The sequence below is a fragment of the Dipodomys spectabilis genome, unplaced genomic scaffold (assembly GCF_019054845.1).
Source record: "Dipodomys spectabilis isolate Male_0828 unplaced genomic scaffold, ASM1905484v1 ptg000295l, whole genome shotgun sequence".
NCBI lineage: Eukaryota > Metazoa > Chordata > Mammalia > Rodentia > Heteromyidae > Dipodomys > Dipodomys spectabilis.
Window position 1 is genome coordinate 1,350,154 of NW_024870972.1, and position 24,859 is coordinate 1,375,012.

Here is a 24,859-nt window from a genome sequence, read left to right on the forward strand (position 1 = left end):
TGAAATACAATGTGTCAAAATATTAATAACAAAAAACTAAACTTAAGGAAAAACTTTGCTTTGGAGGGCTAATTAGAATAGTATATGTGTGAAATTCTTAGAAAAGGCATCTTAAAATTCCTCTAACCTTTGCATCAGTCTCTTTTTCAACATTATGACAGAGAATTATCTACCTTCTTTGATTTTTCCTATGGTAAGGAATTTATTTGTTCTCCATAGGTGACTATTATTTCATTGTTAGAAAGACTGTAGTTATTAGGAGCTTAATCAGACTTCTTGGTTTCATTCCTAATCATTATGTCAAGCAAAAAAGAAAAGAAAAGAAACCTGCACTATAGTTTCTATAAAAGACCTTCAAGTATATTTATAATGCAAAATAACATTTGAACACATTGAAATTTAGCAAATGTGTATATTCAAGCAGTAGTTCAAGAAGACTAAGTTTTTAGAATAACATACACAGAATATCATACTAGAAAAAGCGAGAAAATGTAATTTAAAACTGCAGCTTAAGATATAGACATTTCTAGGAGCCAGTGGCTCATGCCTGTAATCTTAGCTACTCAGGAGTCTGAGATTTGAAGATCACAGTTTGAAGCCAGCCTGGCAAGGAAAAAATCTGTGAGACTATATTCCAATTATTATGCAAAGGCCAGTGGAGCCATGCCTCAAGTGGTAGATCACTAGCCTTGAGAGAAATATTTTAGGGACAGTGCCAACGCCCTGAGTTCAAGCACAAAGACTGGCCCAAAAAATATATATAGCCAGGCACCAGTGGCACACACCTGTAATCCTAGCTACTCAGGAGGCTAAAATCTGAGGATCACAGTTCTCAGCCAGCCCTGGCAGGAAAGTCCGTGAGACTCTTATGTCCAATAAACCACTCAGAGAACTGGAAGTGGTGCTGTGGCTCAAGTGGTACAGAGCTCACCTTGAGCTGAAGAGCTAAGGGACAGCACCCAAGCCCAGCGTTCAAGCCCCACGACTGACCAAGAAAGAAAGAAAGAAAGAAAGAAAGAAAGAAAGAAAGAAAGAAAGAAAGAAAGAAAGAAAGAAAGAAAGAAAGAAAGAAAGAAAGAAAGAAAGAAAGAAAGAAAGAAAGAAAGAAAGAAAGAAAGAAAGGAAGAAATATATACATATATATGTATATATATAAAACATGACTTGGTCTAGAGGTGAAGCTCATTGGTAGAGCACATAGTGAGCATGTATGAGGGCCTAGACACTATCTCCAGCACCAAATCAAAACTAAAGAAATTATGTATTATGGGTAAAAGCAATCACAATTAAAAAATTATAGTTTAAAATTTTTCCAACTTCAGCCAGCCATGGTTGTAATCCCAGCATACTGGAGAGATTATCTGGAGGGCTGCCGATGAGGCCAGCCCAGGGCAAAAAGTTAATAAGACCCCCTGTGCATCAAATAAGCCAGAAGACAAACCTGTAATCATACCTACTCAGAGGCATAAGTAAAAGGATGCAAATCTAAGGCCCATTATAGGGTTAAAAGTATGAGACCCTATCTAAAAAGTAAGTAAAGCATGAAAGAGCTGGAGATATGACTCAATACTAAAGCAGATTGCACAGTAGCAAGTAGCCTTGTGTTCAGACTCAGTACCTCAAAAAAAAGTGTTTTAAAACTTTATTTTTTAATATGCTATCTTTATGATTTTTCCATACTAGAAAAATTACAGCCCTATTTCAGTTGGATTTCTCTTTAAATTATGTATTGTAAGTTATTTTATGAGTTTTTATTGCCACTGTATACAGAAAATTATCTATTTGTCATAAATAGAAACTAAGATTAAAAATGAACACATTAACTCTAATAACCTACCAACCTATTGTCATGTAATATAGAATGGGTATTATTAATTTTATTCTCTGTGGAAAAAAATGGCTTTAAATGTCTACTGAGTTGATTTCTGGAAATATGTTAAAGAATTGTAAACTTCTTAAAGGTTTTCATACAGTTTTCGAGATTAAAAAAAACCTTTGAAATGAAGAGGGTTGGAACAGTAGGTGTTCCAAAGATTCTAACTCTGCCATTTATGAGATACTGTGTCCTTATCCTCATTAAGCCTCAGTTTTCATATCTATAAAATGGAGATTTTAAAAAGTAGCTGCCTAACACGATGTAAGATTTATGAAATTAAACTATTCAATGCTCACAAGCAGTGAGTCATACTCATGTTTACCACCGCTTCTACTTTTACTTATGTAGTTTAAGTTCAAATATTATCTCCCCATGTGGCCTACAAATCAAGATTATAAAAACCAATGTATTCCATTATTAAATAGAATGCAAAATGCATTACTATATTTACCACATAGTATATAGCTACGTTACTGAATTGCTTAGATACTTCAAAATCCAAAGAGCATTTCCATATTCTCCTATAAGAGGGAAGTATACTTACATTTTATGAAGTTCTTTACCTCCAATCTACCATTGACATTAATGGAAACTATATCTAAAACACAATATATTCACACTCATAAAACCTCTCATATTAATTTTTGTAAGTTTACCAGAAAATACTTACAAAGCCAGTTTTGCAAAACTCTCTTTTGCATTAAGCTTTTCTCGCTCATATGCACCTTCAACTTCTTTGAATTCATTCTTGATCATTTCCAAATCAGCAACAGCTTCTGCTTGGCTGGTCTTTTCTACTTGTAATGTTCCTTCAAGGTCTCTAATCCGTAACTACAAGATGACAAAGAAAAAATTTAAAATGCTAAGAAATGGTAGCCTCACAGTTAAAAATACTTTATCAACAGCAAATTGTGATTTATACACACAATTATTTACCATATACAGAATATACAAGGAGCTCAAGAAACTAAACCCTCTAATTAATAAATGAGCAAAGGAGCTAAATTAAGATTTCAGAGAAGTGTAAAAATAGCCAATAATCACATGAGCTCAACATCTCTGGCCTTAAATAAAATGTAAATAAAAACAATGATATTCCATCTCACCCTAGTTAGAAAGACCATCATCAAGAAAACAAGCAACAAAGATGCTGGCACAGAAGTAGAGGAGCAGGAACCATAATATATTGTTGGTGGGGATGTAAATTGGTATAATCACTGTGGAAACTAGTTTGGAGATTGAACTACTCTTTGGAGATTCAACAACTACTCTCAGGCTTTTATCCAAAAGATCACAGGATATGGTAAAGCCACTGGCTACCATGTTCATTGCTACACTATTTAGCATAGCCGAGATATGAAAAAAGCCTAGATACCCTTCAATGGACAAATAGATCAAGAAAATACAGCATATAAACAAAACAGAATTTTTACTCATCTAGTAAGAAGAATGATATAATATCATCTGCAAAGAAATGGATTAATCTGGGGGGAAAAATCTATATTTAAAGAAATGAGTTGCTGGGCGCCAGTGGCTCACACCTGTAATACTAGCTACTCAGGAGACTGAGATCTGAGGATCACAGTTCAAAGCCAGCTCTGGCAGGAACATCCATGAGACTCTTATCTCCAATAAACCACCAGAAAACTGGGAGTGGCGCTGTGGCTCAAGCAGTAGAGCGCTTGCCTTGAGCTGAAGAGAGCAGGGACAGCGCTCAGGCTGAGTTCAAGCCCCATGACCTACCAAAAAAAAAAAGAAAGAAAGAAAGAAATGAGTCAGGACCAGAGACAAGGATGCATGTTTTCTCTCATATATGGAAGTTAGATGTAATTTAAACATATAGTATATATTTATATGTGTAATTCATTATTTGTATTTATATAAGATTTATAGATATATAAATCTATGTGGGGTCATATGCATATGTACATAAATATATTAACCTAAGTATAGTATATTCAGGGGAGAATTCAAAGATGTAACTCTTTAGAACAACTCACAGCTTAAAAAAACAAAAATACTAGAAAGCTGGTACTTAAAGTGTATAGTGGGGAGACAAGGAGAGGGAGAGAAATGAATGAAGAGATGAAGCAAGGGAGAGGGAATGTAATTACAATACTCAATGTATATTCTATGAAACTAGGAAAATTGAGGGGACAGGTGGAGTTGGGAGGGATGGGGGAGAATGAGGAAAAGGAAGATATAGATCAAGAAGCACTGCACTCATATAATGACATTTTGAATTAAATTCCCTTTGTACAACTAAAGATAATAAAAAGTATAATTTGGAACTACAATAAAATAATTCTGTTTCTTTCCATGAAAAACAACTTTTACTATTCCTTGTCATACCTTCCCAACATTATTTCAAAACTCTTCCCTAAGTTCTGCCATGCCACATTGCACAGTATTCCCCCAAAATAACAAACACACTTAAGTGGATTTACCCTGCAGGGTCAGCAGATATTTCTGTAAAGAAACAGAGACAAACATTTTGTGTTTCATGAGCCATAGGCTCTTGGTCTTAGCAAGCAGCTCTGTGAAGAAATAGATTGGGTTGGCTAGCTTCCACTAAAACTTTATCTATAAAAACAGGCATATACACTTCCACTGGGTAGAGAACCAGGAGCAGGTTTGAACTGCAACTAATTGTATTATGCAACATTTTCTAGGAGTTCACTAATTCGTCATTTCCTTGCATTCTTCTGCTGTGTGTGTGTGTGTGTGTGTGTGTGTGTGTGTGTGTGTGTGTGTGTGTGTGTGTGTGTGTAAAATAAGGATTCTCAGAGAACATATGATCCCAGTTATTTTCTTCAGTGGAATCTGTAAAAAAACACTATAACTATTTCACTGTGGCATCAACTTTACCAATAGGAATAAAGGCACTGTTGCTGCCAGTAAAGGAATCTGGTGATACCTGTAACTCATTTCAGCTCTGGAAGAACTGAAGATTGAGGGGAAGCATGGGAGGCTCTGTGAAGGCAGGTCATGTATGATGGGGATCCAGGGCTGGGAGAGCAGTAGCTGTATATACATGAGCATGACTTTGATCCTTTGGGAGGTGGGACACCACTGGAGGTTTCATGTAGGTGAATAATATAATTGGGGTTTTGTTTTGAATAATCCTGTGAGAAACATAGTGAAGGTGAAGGATAGGAGGGATTAAACCCAGTTAAACGGTTTTATGATGGTATCTGTATGAAACATAATATTCACGAAAAGACTAATATGTGTATTATTTATATATATATATATACATAAACATGTATATATATGTATATATTTTTCTTTTTGCTTATGTGGTGCTGAGGAATCGAACCCAGGGCCTCAGGCATGCAAGGCAAGCACTCTACCACTGAGCCACCTTCCCAATCCATTTTTTTTATATATGTACATTTATATCTACTATATACATGACACTGTAAATATTACATGGGAAGAAAGTTTAAATAAGATTCTTGTCTGTTTTCTCTTAGCTTAAATGCTGTAAGGGAAATTGGGGCTATTTCCTATATGTGTGTGTTTAATGCCTTTGTCTCTATATGTATATCTACATATATAAATAAAAATAAAAATAAAAATATATGTCTACCAAAAATACAGGCTATAGGTTAAAATTAGTACACAGGCACTAGTCAAAATGCTGAGTTCTTTTTCAGAAATTCCTTCTCATTTTCTAAAACATAAAGAAAAAGATACTTCTCTTGGATTGCCACCATTTTAATTCTCCTCGTAGACTTAGTCTCTCTCTTTATTATGCTCCCACAATATTTTAGTATTATCTATTTCTGTCTGTGTATTTGTAGGCCTACATAGAGAGATGATAGGTAGATGATAGATAGATGATTGATTGATAGACAGAGATAATGAGTTATGAGCTCCAAATGAAGCTCATGGGGCTGGGAAGGTGGCTCAGTGGTAGAGCGCATGACTTGCATGCCAGCACCACATAAGCAAAAAGAAAAAAGCCAGAAGTGGCGCTGTGGCTCAAGTGGTAGAGCGCTAGCCTTGAGCTGAAGAGCTGAGGGACAGCGCCCAAGCCCAGAGTTCAGGCCCCATGACCGGACCCAAAAAAACAAACAAACAAATGAAGCTCATTTATCTTTTTACCTTCAGACTCATAGCTGGATGCAGTATTATTCACCTGCCATCCAAACTGTGTAAGAGGTTAAGACTGGCTGTAGTGCCAGGCCAACCCAGGCAGAAAACTCCCTAAGTCTCCTTCTTGGTGGAAAGGAAGCTGAATGCAGTGGTGCAATCCTGTATCCTAGCACCACGGGAAGCCCATAATAGGCAGACTGTGGCTCAGGCACATATCAAAATGGGAAGTAAGACCTTATCCTAAAGATAACCAGTAGAAAATAGCAGGCACAAATTCCCGAGTTCAAACCCCTACTTTAAACTCAAAAAATGAAAGGACAAAAATAAAAGGACACTCTCATCAGCAAATTTTACCAAGGGCCAAAAAGTAAGATGGTTTGCAAACTTCTACAGTTTCAATGTTGACTATCCCAGGAAGGCACTATTAAGAGGTGCTAGAAATTTTAGGTCGATCTTAGGCTGCTGGGGAAAGAATGTCTTCAAAGGGACCTTGCCCTGCCATCTCTGTTATTCTACATCTTGGCTCATAAAGTGAGAAATTTGTTCCACCATGCATTCCCACTATGATGTGGTCCCAACAAATGAGGCCACTCAATCATGGAATGGAGCCCCCAGAACTACAAACCAACAAAATTCTTTGCAATTTTTAATTACTTCCCTCAGGTGTTTCCTCACACTGACAAAGGGCAGAATAATACCCAGGCAATATCCCACTCTGCCACTATAGCACAAATGCAGCCATAGATGACACAAAACTTCACAAAAATGGACAGTAGGTGAGACCTTCCCTGAAAGCTGCCATGCACCAACTCTTCAACTAATGTTGTATCTCCAACTGTAACCTTATCCTAGATAAAACAGTGCATAACAAAACGTTACTCATTAACATACTGTTCTTAGAGTGCTGTGTTCCCAGCTGCTACAACTTAAATTCATGCCCAAAATATGTTTGGCATTTTACCTGAATTATTTCAGAATTAAATTTTGATTCCAAATGTGCTGCTCTTTTTGCTTCAATGCTTTCTTCTAATTTCCTCACTCTTAGAGTTGTTGTCTAAAAATAAATTGAACACAAACATTTGTATTTAAAGTAGATATGGATCACTATATTTCAGGATTATAACCTACTATTTATATCATTTAAGCTGCAGTTTCAGAGAGAGAGAGAGAGAGAAAGAGAGAGAGAGAGAGAGAGAGAAAGAGAATTCTAAGGATTGAAAACAAGGCCTTGAAGTGTTCCTTTTTTTCCCCCTCAAGACTGGCATTCTACCACTTGAGTCAACACCTCCACTTCTGCTTTTTGCTGGATAATTAGAGATAAAGGTTCTCTATGATTTGTCTGCACGGGCTGGTTTCAAACCTAAATCCTCAGATCCCAGACTGCTGATTAGCTACAATTACAGGCTTGAGCCACCAGTGCCTAGTCCCAGTTCTTTAAGTCCCTAGTTAATATCTTTCTTTCTCTAGCCCTCATCTATCCATCTCTGATTCTTTTCAGTTTAAAGATAAGTAGGTTTTGTCTATTTGGTTTGGTTTTTTTGAGACAGAGTCTCACTATATATCTAGACAGGATCTCACTATGTAGCCTTAAACTCATGATCTTCTTGTCTCAGCCTCCCAAATGCTAAAACTATAAGCATACACACCCACATGTGGCATTTTTGGTTTTTTTAAATAGGGTCTCATTATGTTCCAGGCCCAGCTGGCCTGGAACTCACGATTCCCCTGCCTTGGCTTTCCAAGTGGTGGGATTATAGATACATTCTATTATGCCTAGCTGGTGTAAACAAAATTTAAATCCAGAAAGATAAGAATAGTACGTAAGAAAGTTTATATTTTAAAAGTAAAAATCTGAATTTATATCCTATATAAGCATATTATTTTCAAATAAGCATTTTAATAGAAGATGAAGCTAGTAAATATTCACAGATCAATCTGAAGATTCAAAACAATGAACTAGAAATGAAGAAATTGGAATGTTTGATAAAACTAAGGAGTTCCTATCTTTTAATGTGATAATGAGTGATACTTTCAAAACTTTATATTTCTAAAATATCAACTCAAATATTCAAGGATAAAATCATACCATGTCTGAGAGAGGATGTGTGTATTGCATATGTCTCAGTATATATGTATATGCAGTCAATTTGGGAGAGTTTGTGTCATTGATTAAATGTTGGGTAGTTTAATGCTTTTATACAAGATTTGCCTAATTACAGTATGCTTGATCACTGGTTGTTAATAATCATCAGCATCAGCATCAAACAGGGACATAAGGGTAGGTATTCATAGGATAATATTGGCCATAGCTCATAACTGTTATAGCAATAGGCATGTGGGGGTTCACTATAGTACTCTTGACTTTCATTTATGTTTTAAATTTCCATATGAATTTTAAAAAGAACAATAACAAAAACAAGGATATTAAGATTCAATGAAAAATGTGATGCTAGTACCATTGTTTACCCAATTAGCAAAATTATATTTGATAATGATTTCATAACATTAAGGCCTTAAATTCATCTGCAGCACTTAAATACTCTCTATACTCACTTCTTTCCATCCTCTCAAAATATATTTTACATAGAAATGCTAGTTCTGTGGCATGTTACTAATTATTATATGAAAAGATAATTTCATTATCAGACACATGAATAGAATTAAAGCTATACAATTTTCTATACTAAAACATGACTCAAAAAGTTAACATGGTGGGGCTGGGAAGGTGGCTCAGTGGTAGAGCACTTGCCTTGCATGCTTGAGGCCCTGGGTTCAATTCCTCAGTACCACATAAGCAAAAAGAAAAAAGCCAGAAGTGGCGCTGTGGCTCAAGTGGTAGATCAGTAGCCTTGAGCTGAAGAGCTGAGGGACAGCACCCAGGCCCAGAGTTCAGGCCCCATGACCGGACCCCCCCCAAAAAAAAAGTTAACATGGCAATCCTGAAAAACAAGAACAAAGTTGGAAGACACATTTCATAACTGCAAAAGTTACTAGAAAGTTACAATGATCTAAATATTGTGGTACTGGTCTAAGGATAAACATATAAATACATAGAAAAGAAACTACTGTCCAGAAATAAATTCAAGAACTGATAGTAAGCTGATTTTTTTTGTTGTTGTTGTTGGTCATGGGGCTTGAACTCTGTGCCTGGGCATTGTCCCTCAGCTTTTCAGCTCAAGGTGAGCACTCTACCACTTGAGCCACAGCACCACTTCTGGTTTTTCTGGTGCTTAATTGAAGATAAGAGTCTCAAAGGGACTTTTTTGCCTGAGCAGTCTTTGATCTGCAATCCTCAGATCTCATCCTCCAGAACAGCTAGGATTACAGGCATGAGACATGGGCGTCCAGCCAGTAAGCTGATTTTTGACATGGATGCTGGATCATTAAGTGGAAAAGAATCATTTTTTCCAGCCAACATTGCTGAGAAAACTGAATATACCCCTTCAAAACAATGAATTTAGACTCACAACTAAAACAAAAATAAATACAGATGGTTGAGTGACCTATATGTAAAGGAATGTGAAACTTTCAGAAGAATGCAAACTTGGCCATGGATTCTCAGATATAAGAGGATAAGCATCAAGTATCCAGAGTAAAGAACTCATATAACAAAAAAGATAAACTACTTAGTTAAAATATGAATAAATGTCCTTGTATGGTGATTCATGCCTGTAATCCCAGCACTGAAGAGTCTAAAGCAGGAGCATCGTGAGTTCTAGGCAAACCTTGCTACATAGTGAGACTCTGTCTCAAAAAATAAAGATAAAATAAAACAATGAGGAAGGAATTGAATAAACATTTATTCAAAGAAAAGATGCAAATGTCTGAAAAGTACTTTAAATAATACACATTATTAATCATTAGGGAAGTACAAAATCAAAGACACAAATACCCACTTAGATATATATCATTGTCAAACACTAGTGGTTCATGCCTGCAAGTTTTAGCTACTTGAGTGGCTGAGATTTTAGAACTCAGTTTGAAGCCAGCTGGGAAAGAAAACTCCATTAGACACTTATCTCCAATTAACCATCAAAAAAAACTGAACATGGAACTGTGGTCAAGTTACAACACTAGCCTCTCTCACCAGTTCTCATTCTCGTTCTCATTCTCTCTCTCTCTCTCTCTCTCTCTCTCTCTCTCTCTCTCTCTCTCTCACACACACACACACACACACACACACACACACACTAATGCATGCATATGAACACAAGAAAGCTATAATTTATAAAATAGAAAATAACAAATATTGGCAATGCTGTGCAGAAGCTAAAAACATCATAAAATACAAAACAGTTTAGCTGTTATAGACAAGTTTAGCAGTTCATCAAAAAGTTAAAGTTACTGTAAAAGCAGTTGCACTAATATATAAATAACCAAAACAGATAAAAAATGCATTCATATAAAAGTATATACCAAGTTTATAGCAGCACTTTTCATGAGAAATAAAGGTAGAAAGGACACAACTGTCCATCAACAGATGAGTGCACAAACAAGATGAGAATAAGCATAAAGAAGATCTTATTTTTGCCAGGGGAAGGTGGCTCACACCTGTAATCCTAGCTACTCAGGAGGCTGAGATCTGAGGATTAAAGCTGAAAGCCAGCCCAGGCAGAAAAATCCGTGAGACCCTTATTTTTTAATTGTGAGAATACTGTACAGAGGAGTTACAATTACATGGGCAAGATAACGAGTACATTTCTTATCAAGCATTGTAGCCTCCTCATTGTTTTCCCTTCCCATGACTCATATCCAAAAACGCACCAGAAAACCAGAAGTGGCACTGTGGCTCAAGCGGTAGAGCGCTTGTCTTGAGCTGAAGAACACAGGGACAGGACCCAAGAGCACAGTTCAAGTCCTATGACCAAAGAAAAAAAGAAGAAGAAAGGAGAAAGGAGGAGAAAGGAGGAGGAGGAGGAGGAGGAGGAGGAGGAGGAGGAGGAGGAGGAGGAGGAGGAGGAGGAGGAGGAGGAGGAGGAGGAGGAGGAGGAGGAGGAGGAGGAGGAGGAGGAGGAGGAGGAGGAGGAGGAGGAGGAGGAGGAGAAGAAGGAGGAGAAGGAGGAGAAGGAGGAGAAGAAGGAGGAGAGAAGGAGGAGAAGATGGAAGAGAAGAAGGAGAAGGAGAAGAAGGAGAAGAAGGAGGAGAAGAAGGGGAAGAAGAAGTGGTGTCCAGGACCAGAGTTCAATGCTCACAACTGACCAAAAAAAAAAAAAAAACAAAAAAAATAGGTGAAAGAAGCACAGCACTAGTGGCTCCCAGCTGTAATCCTATCTATTACTTAGGAGGCAAAGAGCAGAAAAACTGCAGTACAACACCAGCCTGAGCAGAAGAGTTAGTGAGACTCTTCTCAACCCATAGCTGGGTGAGTGGCACATGTCTGTCATCCCAAGCTACGTGAAAGGCTAAGATTGGGAGACTCATGGTGTTAGGTTTGGGAAAAAAAAAAATCCATGAGACTTGCCAAGTACTGGCTAGTCATGAAGCTGATATCTGAGAACAAGGTTCAAAGCCAGCCCCAGGAGAAAAGACTGTGAAGCTGTTGTCTACAATTAACCATCAAAAAACTGGAACTGGAGGTGTGGCTCAAGTGGTAGAGCACCAAACTTGCATCGAAAAAGCCAAGCAAAAGCGCAAGGCCCTGAGTACAGCATACACACACACATACAAAAAAAAAATCCATGAGACTCAGTCTCTTTAGAAGGGAAGCTAGACACTGTCTGTGATTCCAACTATGACAAGGAACCCAAAAGAGATGGATACTGGCTCAAACCCATGCCTGGGTCAGAAATAAGATCCTATCCTAAACAACCAGTGAAAAACTGAGCTAACTCTAAAGTATCTGTCCAGTCTAACAAGCATGAGGTCTTGTGTTCAAACTGAATATTGCCCAAAAGAAAGTAAAAGAAATTAGATACAACACACACACACACACACACACATACAATACTGAATATTCAGTGATTCTAAAATACAAACAATTCATTCCTTATGAATTTATCAATATATTAATTAAACAGCTGAAAAAGTCAAGAGTTTCTATTTTCCTACCTAGAACAAAACCAAATGGGGTGAAATAATAAGCCAAAGATCATCACATCTTTCTTCATTGAATATTTTCAAGGTGTTTGTTATTGTTGAAACAATCAACAAATAGTAAGAACAATTAAGGGTACTGTTTAAATCTTTAAACAAATTCCTTCAAGAGTGAGGATGCTTCTTTGTTGATAGACATAAGAATCAAATTAACTCCCTGCTAATAATTTTTTAATCTTCCATTCTGATTAACTAATTCTTATGTCCAGCAGAGGGTGCTAGGATAACATCAACATGCTATTCACAAAAGGAGGAGGAGGAGGAGGAGGAGGAGCAGGAAGGGGAGGAGAAAGAGGAGGAGGAGGAGGAGGAGAAGGAAGGAGGATGGAGGAAGAAGGTAGGAGGGAGGAAGGAGGAGGAAGGAGGAAGGACCAAAACAAAAAGTAAACTACAATATTTAGGGCTGAGAATATGGCTTGGTGGTAGAGTGCTTGCCCAGCATGCATGAAGCCCTGAGTTCTTTTTTTTTTTTTTTTGGTCTGTCATGGGGCCTGAACCCTGTCCCTCAGCTCTTAGGCTCAAGGCAAGCACTCTACCACTTGAGCCACAGCACCACTTCCGGTTTTCTGATGGTTTTTTCAAGATAAGAGTCTCACAGACTTTCCTGCCCGGGATGTCTTTGAACTGCGATCATCAGATCTCAGCCTCCTGAGTAGCTAGGATTACAGGTTTGAGCCACAGCACCCAGCCGGAAATGGCACTGTGTCTCAAGTGGTGGAATGCTAGCCTTGAGCCAAAGAAACTCAGGGACTGTGAGCAGGCCCTGAGTTCAAGCCCCAGGACTGGCAAAAAAATAAATAAATAAATTACAATATTCATTGCTTACCAATTGTGATGGGAAAAAATATAATCAGTACATCTATGCTGACTCCTAAATTCTGGAATTACAGTCATGTACCACTTTCTTAACTTCCAAATTTTTATTATAAAAAAAACACCATCCCAAAGGTTCAAAGTCTCTTAATTTGAAAAACAGAAGCACCATAATACTAGAACACTTTGCCAGAGTGCTTTACTTATATTCAAATCAAATATCTTTAAAAAGCATTATTATCCAATTAGTCTGACATTTAAAAGGGGCCCTTCCTTAAAATAAGTACTTCACTTGGTTTTTGTTTGTTTGTTTGTTTTGCTTTGCCAGTCCCTGGACCTTGAACTCAGGAGCTGTGCACTGTCCTTAAGCTTCTCTGTGCTCAAGGCAAGCACTCTACCACTTAAGCCACAGTGCCACTTCTGGCTTTTTTCTTCTGGCTTATGTGGTGCTGAGGAATCAAACCCAGGACCTCAGGCATAATGCAAGCGCTCTCCCACTGAGCCACCTTCCCAGCCCCTTTGGCAAATTTTTAAATGAACTTCCAATATCAAAATCTTCTGTGAACATAAAATGATGTATTTAAATGCATAACACATAATTATGACCAAATAATCAAGGTGATATTATCATTTAATTAATAGTAATGAACAGAAATGAACATCTTACAATGATTCCTAAAATACACAAAAAGCCAAATTATACAATGTTGCCTTTGTGGACAATGATGATAAGTAAAATGCATTTCTCTTTTCCTTTTTCATCTGAGGAGAGTATACACTATATAAATGCTATGGATAAGCTGAGGTTAGTGGTTTGCGCCTGTCATCCTAGCTATTCAGGAGGCTGAGATCTGAGGATCAAGGTTCAAAGCTAGCCCTGACAGGAAAGTCTTAAAACTCTTATCTCTAATTAACCACCAAAAGCCACAAGTGGAACTGTGGCTCAACTAGAGTGCTAACCTTAAGCACAAAAGCTCAAGAACAATGCCCAGACCCAGAGTTCAAGCCCAGAATCAACATACACACATACACACACACGCACACGCACACGCACACACACACACACACACACAAGTAGCTATGGATATGATCAAAATATTTTATTTGCACATGTAAAAACAGAATAATGAAATGTGTTGAAATTGTTTTAAAAGAGGGAGAGGATAAGAAACCCTGATGGGGTAAATTCAATAGGGATACACTATATACATGTATGGAAATATCATGAAACCCTGTTTTGTACAACTAATGTGTGCTAATAAAATAACTGAAAAAAGTACCTTCTGCTCTTCTTTATGTTACTGTAATATAGCTATGACTGACAGAAGCAATTTAGAATTGATTTGCAAAGAGTGTCTTTTCCCACCATAATCTTCAAGAGCCTCCTCAGTTCTCTCAGAAGTAGGTTTGCATCTTCTCTTTTCTCTTTTCTTATTGAGTTAAGCTTATTTCCCATAATAAACTCCACTAGTTGTAAAGAGGTTTCTAAAAAAACATAGATATTTCTTTTCTTAGTTCACTTTTCCCTTGATGCTGTAGTATCCAGCACCACTTATATAAAATTGGACTGGGAGTTTTTTTCTTTTTTTTTTTTTTTAATCTAAGAAACTGATCCATGTTACTATGACTAAGTCACACAGTAGTATATAGCTTATCAGATTTTAAAATTAAATATACATATGAAGATTTATTTGGCCAAGGCAAATAATCACCTTCTGTAAAATAAAATTATTTTTTTAAAAAGCTTCATTAAAATTTAAGCCATTTATTAGGCTAAAAATCCATTATATTAGTTGCTTCAGTTAGATATTACTTAAAATGTGTCCTACTAGGCTGGGAAGGTAGCTCAGTGGTAGAGTGCTTGCCTTGCATTATTGAGGCCCTGGGTTCCATTCCTCAGCTCCACATAAACAGAAAAAAGCCAAAAGTGGTACTTTGGCTCCAGGCTTGAGCTAAAGTACTGAGACCAGTGCCCAGGCCCAGAGTTCAAGTCCCATGACCAACAAAAATAAAAAAAGGTGTCCTATTAAACATTTTAACAATTTTCCTTTATATTATTTTCATGTGATTATTTTCAATTGTTATAATAATGGTGATATATAGAGAGGTTACAGTTACATAAGTCAGGTAATGAGTACAATTTTTTTTTTGGACAATGTCACTCTTTCCCTTGCTCTCTCCCAGCATGTAATTCCTTTTAAATGCCACTTGCAATTACTTAAATCACTAGAATTACTTTTATGCCTCCAAAACTGAATGCAAAATTAGAATAAAATATGTTTTAGAAAGTTAACTTCTTCACCAATGTGTCACCATATGTTCAAACAGATTAACACAAAATATATTCATAAAAGCATAAGGCAAATATTTAAATATAACTAAATATAAAGAATTATAGATAAACTAGAAAATTACATCTGCCCCACTTCCTTAAAAGAGAATAAAAAGAGACTATCTGGACTATCTTTTTAAGCTTTGAGCTCCAAAAACAAAGATATTATACTATGAAAAGTGTTTACTAAATAACCAAGAAAAGCCAACAAATAAAAATAAACTACTAGGCTGGGAAATTAGCTGCATGGTAGAATGCTTGCCTCACATGAATGAGGTCCTGGGTTCGATTCCTCAGCACTACAGAAGCAGAAGTGGTGCTGTGGGTCAAGTGGTAGAACGCTAGCCTTGAGCTGAAGAGCTGAGGGACAGCGCCCAGGCCCAGAGTTCAGCCCCCATGACTGACCCAAAAAAATATTAGAACTACTTAAAATAATTAGATACTTATAATAATTTTTTATTCAGTCATAACAAAAAATGGTATTGTGATACTACAGCATGAATAAACCAAGCAATTGTTATGCTAAATGAAAAAAAAATCAGAATACAGAAGTCTGTTAGGAAAACAATTCATCATACTTCCTGATCCGGGGGATATAGTAATAGGACAATGATGTTGAATAATATGAGATATTTTACTGGAATAGGGAAAACTTTCTAAACTTGATGGTGATGAGGTTGTACAATGCTCTGACTATACTAAAAGTCCATGAGTTGTACATTCCGAATAGTCGAGTTGACAATATGCAAAATAAATCTCAATAATTTTCAGCTGTCAATACTATAAGTCAAACTTACACATATCTACTATCATAAGTGGCCAAATAACTATCCCTCCAAAACTAACACAAACTGGATTATTATCTAGAAAATAAATCTAAACCAGAGGAGGCTGGACATAGAAATGCACAGCAAAGATAATGGGAAAGGAGATCCAAAACTACTGTAAAGTGCATGAATCATCTGGGCACCAGTGGCTCACACTTGTAATCCTAGCTACTCAGGAAGCTTAGTCTGAGGATAAAGTTTCAAAGCCAGCCTGGGCAGAAAAGTTTATGAGACTTTTATCTCCAACTAAGCACCAAAAAGACAAAACTGGAGCTGAGCCTCAAGCAGTAGAGCAACAGCCCTGACTGAAAAACATAAGGCCATCAGGTCAAGCTTTAGTACTAGCACAAAAATAAATAAATAATAAAAAAAACAGTATAATAACCAGGCTCCATTTTCTTTTCCTATTTTTCAACAACCAAACCGGAAATGTGTAGATCACTCTTTACAAAAAGAAAGTAAAAAGACGTATCTCAAACTTTTCAAAGGAAATAGTATAATATTGTTTCCTTAAACACAATATTCATGTGTATGAGTAGAGTATGTATTTATATATGTGTAAAGGTATGTACATATATATATGGATTTACATATGCTTATATATGCAAATGTGGATATATTTACATGCATATAATACACATGTGTGGGTATATGTATTTAAAAGCCTGCCCAACATTTCCAACTGGATGTCCAGTAGGCATGTCAAATTTGACATATCTAAAACCTGACTCCTTTCAAACCCACTCTACCTATATTCTTTACCAGTTCTGTTAATGATAATGCCATTTCTTAAACATCTTTCACAGTCTCCTCTACTCAACTCAATTAACCAACAAATCCTACACATAATCACAATGTGTAGACCTAAATGAGATTCAGTTTCACACTGTAAGCATACACATATTTATGCCATTTATAAAAAATTAGAATTTGAATAATGCCTATACTTTTGATTATACTTGCCTGTGAAACTAATATGGCTTCTAAATAAATACATTATTTTTAACTATTCACAGTTAAAATTATATAATATCTGGGGAGTTTTTCTATATTATGTGGGAAAAAGACAAGTGAGTCAGAGTAAAACCCATATGATTACTACTAAATCCATTATAGTACTTTATATGTACTTAACATTTTCTATAATGAAAATTTAATTTTGAAAAAAAGGACCAGGAAATTTGGAGATGAATGAGGAAAAAACACAGCAAGAACAGTATTAGGCCTCTCATCAGCAATAGCAGACCATAAAACCAGTGAGGCAAGGCCTTCTTCAAGTTACAAGACAGATGGATTTTAAGATAAAATTCTTTATTTAGCCAAGTTATATCTATCCCAATATTGTAAAGAAAAATATGTGATTAGATATGCAAGATTATGTAAGGTTGAGATCCCAAACTCCCTTTCTTTCGAAATATTCCTTTAAAATAAAAGTACCATGGGACTTAAGAAATAAGTACAACAGAGAAATAAAAAGCTGCAAGTAGAGGTGTGACTTAAATGTCTAATGGTAGAGCACTAGCCTTGAGCAAAACAGCTTGGGAACAGCACCCAGACCCTCATTTCAAGCCCCAGGACACACACACACACACACACACACACACACACACACACACACACACACACACACACACACACACAGAGGAAAAACCTCATAACAATATTAAATAATAGCAGTGAATTTAACAAATATATCTCTAGTATCTGCTATTACATATTCTTTATGTTTACTTACCTAGTAAGAATATTAAATTTAGAAGAAAACCTTCTTTACCTACTGAAATACTTCATTCCCCAGAAAGTAAAAGAAGCTTCAAAAATATATACCAATTAGATCTCTCAAAATTAGTTAGCATCACCATTCATAAAGTCATATATTTTTTTATTTGGGTCCAGTCATGGGGCCTGAACTCTGGGCCTGGGTGCTGTCCCTCAGCTCTTCAGCTCAAGGCTAGTGCTCTACCACTTGAGCCACAGCGCCACTTTCTGGCTTTTTTCTTTTTTGCTTATATGGTGCTGGGGAATTGAACCCAGGGCCTCAGGCATGCAAGGCAAGCGCTCTACCACTGAGCCATCTTCCCAGCCCCATAAAGTCATATTTTTCTTTGTAGACTAATGTTCTTTTCTTACCTAAAGTCTTATCTAAAATCTTTCTTCAAACCCTGCTAATATAAACGATTTACACTATAAAAATAGAATTTAATATTATCATTTAACCCCTGAGTATACCAAAACTTTTACTGTGTTGCTTCCTCAACCTTAAAATATAAACAATTACTCTCAAGCTTCCCACATATTCTATGAGAATTAATTGTTAAAAGTGAAATTTCTATTCGGTACTAGTGGCTCATGCCTGTAATTCTGGCTACTCAGGAAGCTGAGAGCTGAGGACCATGATTCAAAGCCAGTCCACACAAGAAAGTCTTTGAAATTCTTATCTCCAGTTAATCACAGAAAAATACAGAAGTGTGGTTATGGCTCAAGTGGTAGAGTGTTAGCCTTGAGCAAAAAAAGCTCAGGAATAGCACCCAGGCCAGAGTTCAAGCCCCAGGACCTGAAAAAAAAAAAGGTGAAATTTTAAACCAGGTGGCTCATGCCTATATTCCCAGCTGCCTAAGCAGCTGACATTGAGAAGTGCACATGCAGCAAAGACAGAAGGTCAGCCCAGGGAAAAACATTTGAAAGACCTCTTTACAACTGAGAGCTGGGCACAGTGGTGAACACATATCATCCAAGCTCTGCTGAGAAACCTAAAATAAGCAGATCATAGGGCAGAAAGCAAGACTGTATCTCAAAAATAACCAGTTCAAAAAGACTGGCTGGACAATAGAGCATCCAAACTAGCAAGTATAAGGTCCTGAATTCATACTCAAATATACTTCCTGCCCATCCCCCCCCCCCAAAAAATGTTGCTTAAATCAAGCACAAAATGTAAAATGTTTTGTACATGTACTAAAGATTTCCCCCCCAAAAAGCCAAATGTACACTTTAAAAGCCTCCCAAAAATTACTTTTTATTGTTCTGCAGTGCAAAATTTCCTCTAGGCTTAAGTCAATACATGATAAATATAAGTATGCTAAAAAAAATAAAATAAAACTACCTCAAATTCTTTTCTAAGACATTCTTCCCACTGAGGGCTAAACTCAAGTTCACTTGTTTGTCACTGTAAAAGGTCAGAGCAATCTGTATGTTCTGCTTTTAATTGTTCTACTTTCTGCTGCATAGTTTATACAGCACAATCTTGTTCCTGAAACATATTTAATTTTTGCATCAATAAAATTTATTAATAGCCATGAATAATTAATTCTGTGATCAACTGTAATAGAGTAATTTACATGGGCAAAAGAAACACTACATATGACTACAACTGAAGATAAAATGGAACATCAGGATATTGTGTTAGTTTAATTGACCTCTATGGGTATTTACTGAAAGCTATTATTCAACTGTCACATATAATGTTTTCTTCTCTCGTTAAAATTTCACAGTATGGGCTGGGAAGGGTAGCAGTGGTAGAGCACTTGCCTGCATGCCTGAGGCCCTGGGTTCAATTCCTTAGCACCACATAAGCAAAAGAAAAACAAAAAGCTGGAAGTGGCACTGTGGCTCAAGTGGTAGAGTGCTAGCCTTGAGCTGAAGAGCTGAGGGACAGCGCCCAGGCCCAGAGTTTAGGCCCCACGACGGACTCCAAAAAAAAAAAAAAAAAGAATCAACTCAACAAGAGAAACAACATGTCAACATCAAGATTGGGGGGAGGGCTGTGGTCATGGGCTTGAACACAGGACCTAGGCATTGTCCCTGAGCTTTTTGTGCTCAAGGCTAGAATTCTACCACTTTGAGCCACAGCTCCACTTCCAGTTTTCTGGTGCCTAATTGGAGTTATCTCATGGCTTTTCCTGCCCAGGCTGGCTTCCAATCATGATCAGAAGATCTCAGCCTCCCAAATTGCTAGGATTACAGGTGTGAGCCACAGGCCTCCTGCTGACATAAGAATTGTATCAAATGTTCATAGAAGTCAAAAGTGGAAACAAAGCAGAGGCCTGGTGGCTCACACCTGTAATCCTAGCTACACAGGAGGCTGAGATTTAAGGATCACTGTTCAAAGCCAGCCCCAGTAGGAAAGTCCTTGAAACTCTTATCTCCAATAAACCACCAGAAATCTGAAAGTGGTGCTGTAGCTCAAGTGGTAGAGTACTCACCTTGAGCTCAAGAGCTGAGCGACAGTGCTCAGGCCCAGAGTTCAAGCTCCATAATCGACCAAAAAAAAAAAAAACAAAAAAAAAAAAAACAAAGGGAAAACAACTCAAACACCTACTAACTACTGAATAGACAACCAAAATGTAGTATATCCATACCATAGAATATTCAGCAATAAAAAGAAGTAACATTTTGATACAGGCTACAACATGATAAACTCAAGAATATGTCCAGTGAAAGAAGACAAAGACTACATATTCCACTGATATGAATTAGAATCTGTTAAAAGACAAATGTATGTGTTAGTGGCAGTTTAAATAATTTTGTTCAAATTCTAGAATTATGAAGAATACTGTAGCCACTAATAATATGAAAGATTTCTAGTCATTTTCCCTTTCCAAACTAAAAAAGAATGAAACTAATGTGAACTATTGTAACATGAATATATTAACACTTTTGTAGGAAAAAGTCTGGACAAATATTTTCCAAAATATTATTGGCAGTAAACTCTAAGAAGTAAGATTACATTCAAACATGTATACCATTTTGATCTATCCTTGCCAAATTAAGTATGAGGAAAGACTATGGCCTCCCAACCCCCATGATGCTTCTGCAGTTTGTATCTGCCATTACTGTGGTTTAAACTCAGGGCTTTCAGCATCCCTCAGCAATCTCCCCCTCACAATGGTAACATATTACTTGAGCCATACCTCTGCTTCCAGCTTTTTGCTGGTTAACTGAAAATAAAAGTCTCATGGAGGAGGGCAGGGCTGGGGGGTGGCTGTGAGGATGGGAAGGGATGGGAAGGGGAAACAAAGGAGGAGGCTACAATGCTTGATAAAAAATGTACTCATTATCTTGCCCATGTAATAGTAACCCCTCTGTACAGTGTTTTCACAATAAATTAAAAACAAATAAAATAACTAAATAAATAAATGTCTCATGGATTTGACTTCCCAAGCTGACTCTGAACCACATTTATCAGATCTCAGCCTCTTGAGTAGCTAGGATAATAGACATTGGCTACTTGCACCTGGCTTGTAGAATATCTTTTTTTTAAAGATATGTATGTATGTATGTATGTATGTATGATGTATGTATGTATGTATGTATTTTTGGTCATGGGCCTGAAATCTGGGCCTGGGCCCTGTCCCTGAGCTCTTCAGTTCAAAGCTAGCACTTTACCATTTGAGCCACAGCGCCCCTTCTGGCTTTTTTGTGCTTATGAGTGGTAAAGAATTGAACCCAGGGCCTCATGCATGCAAGGCAAGCAATATACCGCTGAGCCACCTTCCCAGGCCCTAGAATATCTTTTAAATAAATTATTTTGAAAACAGAATTAAATAAATGGAATGTAATCCCCAATGATTTTAGATTTAGCAGTGAATTTCTGTTATGTGACTATAAAAGTTCTACATAGCCAGGTGCCAGTGGCTCATGCCTGTAATCCTAGCAACTCAGGAGGCTGACATCTGAGGATCGAGGTTCAAAGCCAGCTAGGCAGAAAAGTCCATGAGACTCTATCTGCAATACACCACCATAAAAACCGGAAGTGGTGCTGTGGCTCAAGTGGTAGAGTGCTTGCCTTGAGCTGAAGAGCTGAGATCCAGCACCCAGGCCCAGAGTTCAAGCCCCATGACCAACAACAACAACAAAAAAGGCAGAAATCTGAGGATGAAAGTTTGAGGTAGCCCAGGTAGCCAAATCCACCAGACTCTTATCTCTATCTAACCAGCAAAAAGTTGGAAATGGTAGTGTGGCTCAAGAGGTAGAGCACCAGTCCTGAATTAAAAAATTAAAATGTTAGGGCTGGGAAGGTGGCTCAGTGGTAGAGCACTTGCCTTGTATGCATGAGGCCCTGGGTTTGATTCCTCAGCACCACATAAGCAATTCAGGCCCAGGACTGACAAAAAAAATATTTTCCAACAAATACACTTTCATTCATGTATTCCAACAAAATGAATTTGGTCTACTCTTCTAAACTCTGGGCTAGTGCTATGAGGAATGGTGTGAACATTCTGTCCCACTAGAGGACTATATCATGCAGGTGCAGACAAGAATTGAAATGATGGGCAAACTGACCAGCATGGTGATGGCTGTCCAATGTTGCATCCTTTCTCTGACATCAGTGCGATCTGACATCAGGACAACGGATGAAGGCAGTTAATAAGGAGAAAGCTTTAATTTTAAACAATTCCCATTGCAGAATGGAATGAGAAAAAAAAACTTCTTATAATCCAAGTCCTTATAATGTAGGTTACAGTAGCTAACACTACATAGAGGAATAACAAAAAATATAGAAAAAAGTTCTCCCAAGTACAAGGTATAATAGGATCTCCAAAAATACAGAGGAGCTTCATCCTCTGAGTTCAGAGCACCATTGCTAACAACTTACATAGCAAAAAAGCTCAGGGGCAGTGTCCCCATTCTGAGCTCAGGCTCCAGGACCAGCATCCTCTTCTCCTCCCCCCAAAATGTTCTCTTTTACTCTTCAAGAGAATATAAGCTCAATTAGAATAGGAACTTGGGGGCTGGGAATGTAGCTTAGTGGTAGAGTGCTTGCCAAACAGGCATGAAGCCCTGGGTTCGAGTCCTCAGTACCACATAAATGGAAAAAGCTGGAAGTGGCACCGTGGCTCAAGTGGTAGAGTGCTAGCCTTTAGCAAAAAAAGCTCAGGGACAGTGCTCAGCCCTGAGTTCAAGCCCCAGGACTGACAAAAAAAAACAAACAGTTACTTGGTCTGTCTTCTCCACTACTGAATATATAACACTTTGAACAGTGCCTGGCACAGTAGATACTTAAAAAAAAAATTATTGAATGAAGATTAGAACCAACTTTAGCAGCACTTAAGTTAACATCATTATTGTAAATGATTATATCTTAGCTCACATTTTCCAGAAGCCAAATAATAATGTGCCCAGGAGAAATATTAAAATATTATTCTGCCTGGTGAAACACAGCTGAATACACATGTTCATGGTACCTACTAAAAGATATGATCCATTCTTTCCTTAGGATGGAAGAATGTATATACATTTGTCTTCCACATGGAAATGATAATTATTAATTAGAAAAGATCATTTTTTTTCTTTAAAATTACCTCAGCTTATTTTCTTTGCAGATTTGTCCTTTGTACTTATTGGTAAAATCTTTCTGGCAGGTCAGAAGTTCCAACAGGAAAAGTATTTATGGTCAATGAAAGCAGTGAGGCTGTCCTAGAGATTCTGTACAGTACTGAAGTACCCTCAGGGCTTCCAGGATGCTCTTGACTTGGGCTTTCTTTAAGGAAAGAACCTTTACAACACTGGAGACAGAACTCAAGTCATAATATGCAGGAATCAGAGTTAGGGTGGGAAAGAAAACCCACCTATCCTCCACCCAAGTTCTGAAGCTTTATGAATGAGAAGAAAGTACTGCTGTTGGTATTAAACACATCATGCAAAGGAGATTATACTATCTACCACTTTTACTTAGCAGCATTAAGAATCAATTGCACACAAATTGTGTGAAGATACAACTCATTTTGAAAAACTAATTCTGAAAAGCTTTGATACATTTACTTGTCTATCAAGAAATAAAGCTTTAATTCATAAAATTAGGAAATTCCTCACTAACTTTCAGGGAGGTAGGTAGGCCCATGGACTGTCAAAAAAGATCAAAACCTGAATTTTTCCCAGGGCTAACATTTTTTTAAGTGACAGCCAGCAACGGAAATGCTTCCTTAAAAAAACAAAAACAAAAAACAAGATTACTGAGATATATTCTCCATGCAGTATAATACACAAATCTTATATGAAAAACACTTCTTTACGGGAAAACTCACCACTTTTTTATCTTGAATATTATAAAACAAGTTTGGTTCTATCCTAAATATCACTTGCCCACTGTTAACCTGAACTTCAAGCCTTTGCCTAAACTGTTATCTATGATTAGCAAAGAGAAAGTACTGGGAGAAAATGACTGGCTCACCTCTCATGTGAGAGTGATTGATCTTTAATGAACTCCATGGCATCCTTCAACACTGGATATTTCTCTTTTACTGTAGGCAGTGGTCTAGCCTTCTTCCAAGGATCTGAAAGAGAGTAGCTAGAGTCACCCTCGGGTGAAGGGTGGCCACAGGTGGGTGTGGAAGGTGAGGAGGGCTCCTCAGCAGTGGGCATTTCTGCAGAGGGACGCCCACTACTTGGTGGCAGCTTTGAAGGGACCTCCCAGTCAGGACTGTTGTCTCCGGCATTGAGGGGCCTGCTTCTGTGGAAGATGCTGAGGCTTGGAAATGCTCTTCTACCACAGAGCTTGTCCTCTGGTGTCTGTCTAGTGGCTGGAGATGATCAGTTTCATTGACAGTCACCAACTTGTCAAAGGTTTCTTCTGAACTTTTGTCAATAGGCAAAAATTTTAATAATAGAAAACTTTCCTGAATACATTCTTTTGTTAAGTGCAAAAAAAATGGTAGAGAGATAAAGAAAAATTAAACTTAGTAATTACTTTCAGAGAGAAAAATAATCTATTTACACTTCATCTTCATAAATTCTGCATCTACTGATAGAAAACAATCAAAATTTAAATATATGAATCACGATTATGCCAATACTTTTTTAATGTTTTATTATAGTGAACAT

General features: G+C 37.3%; 1 pseudogene; it reads right to left on the minus strand.

Moving 5' to 3' along the window:
* LOC122126976 overlaps positions 1-22,381 on the minus strand; it is a 31,898-nt pseudogene extending 9,517 nt beyond the window's left edge.
* Positions 22,382-24,859: the final 2,478 nt, after the last annotated feature.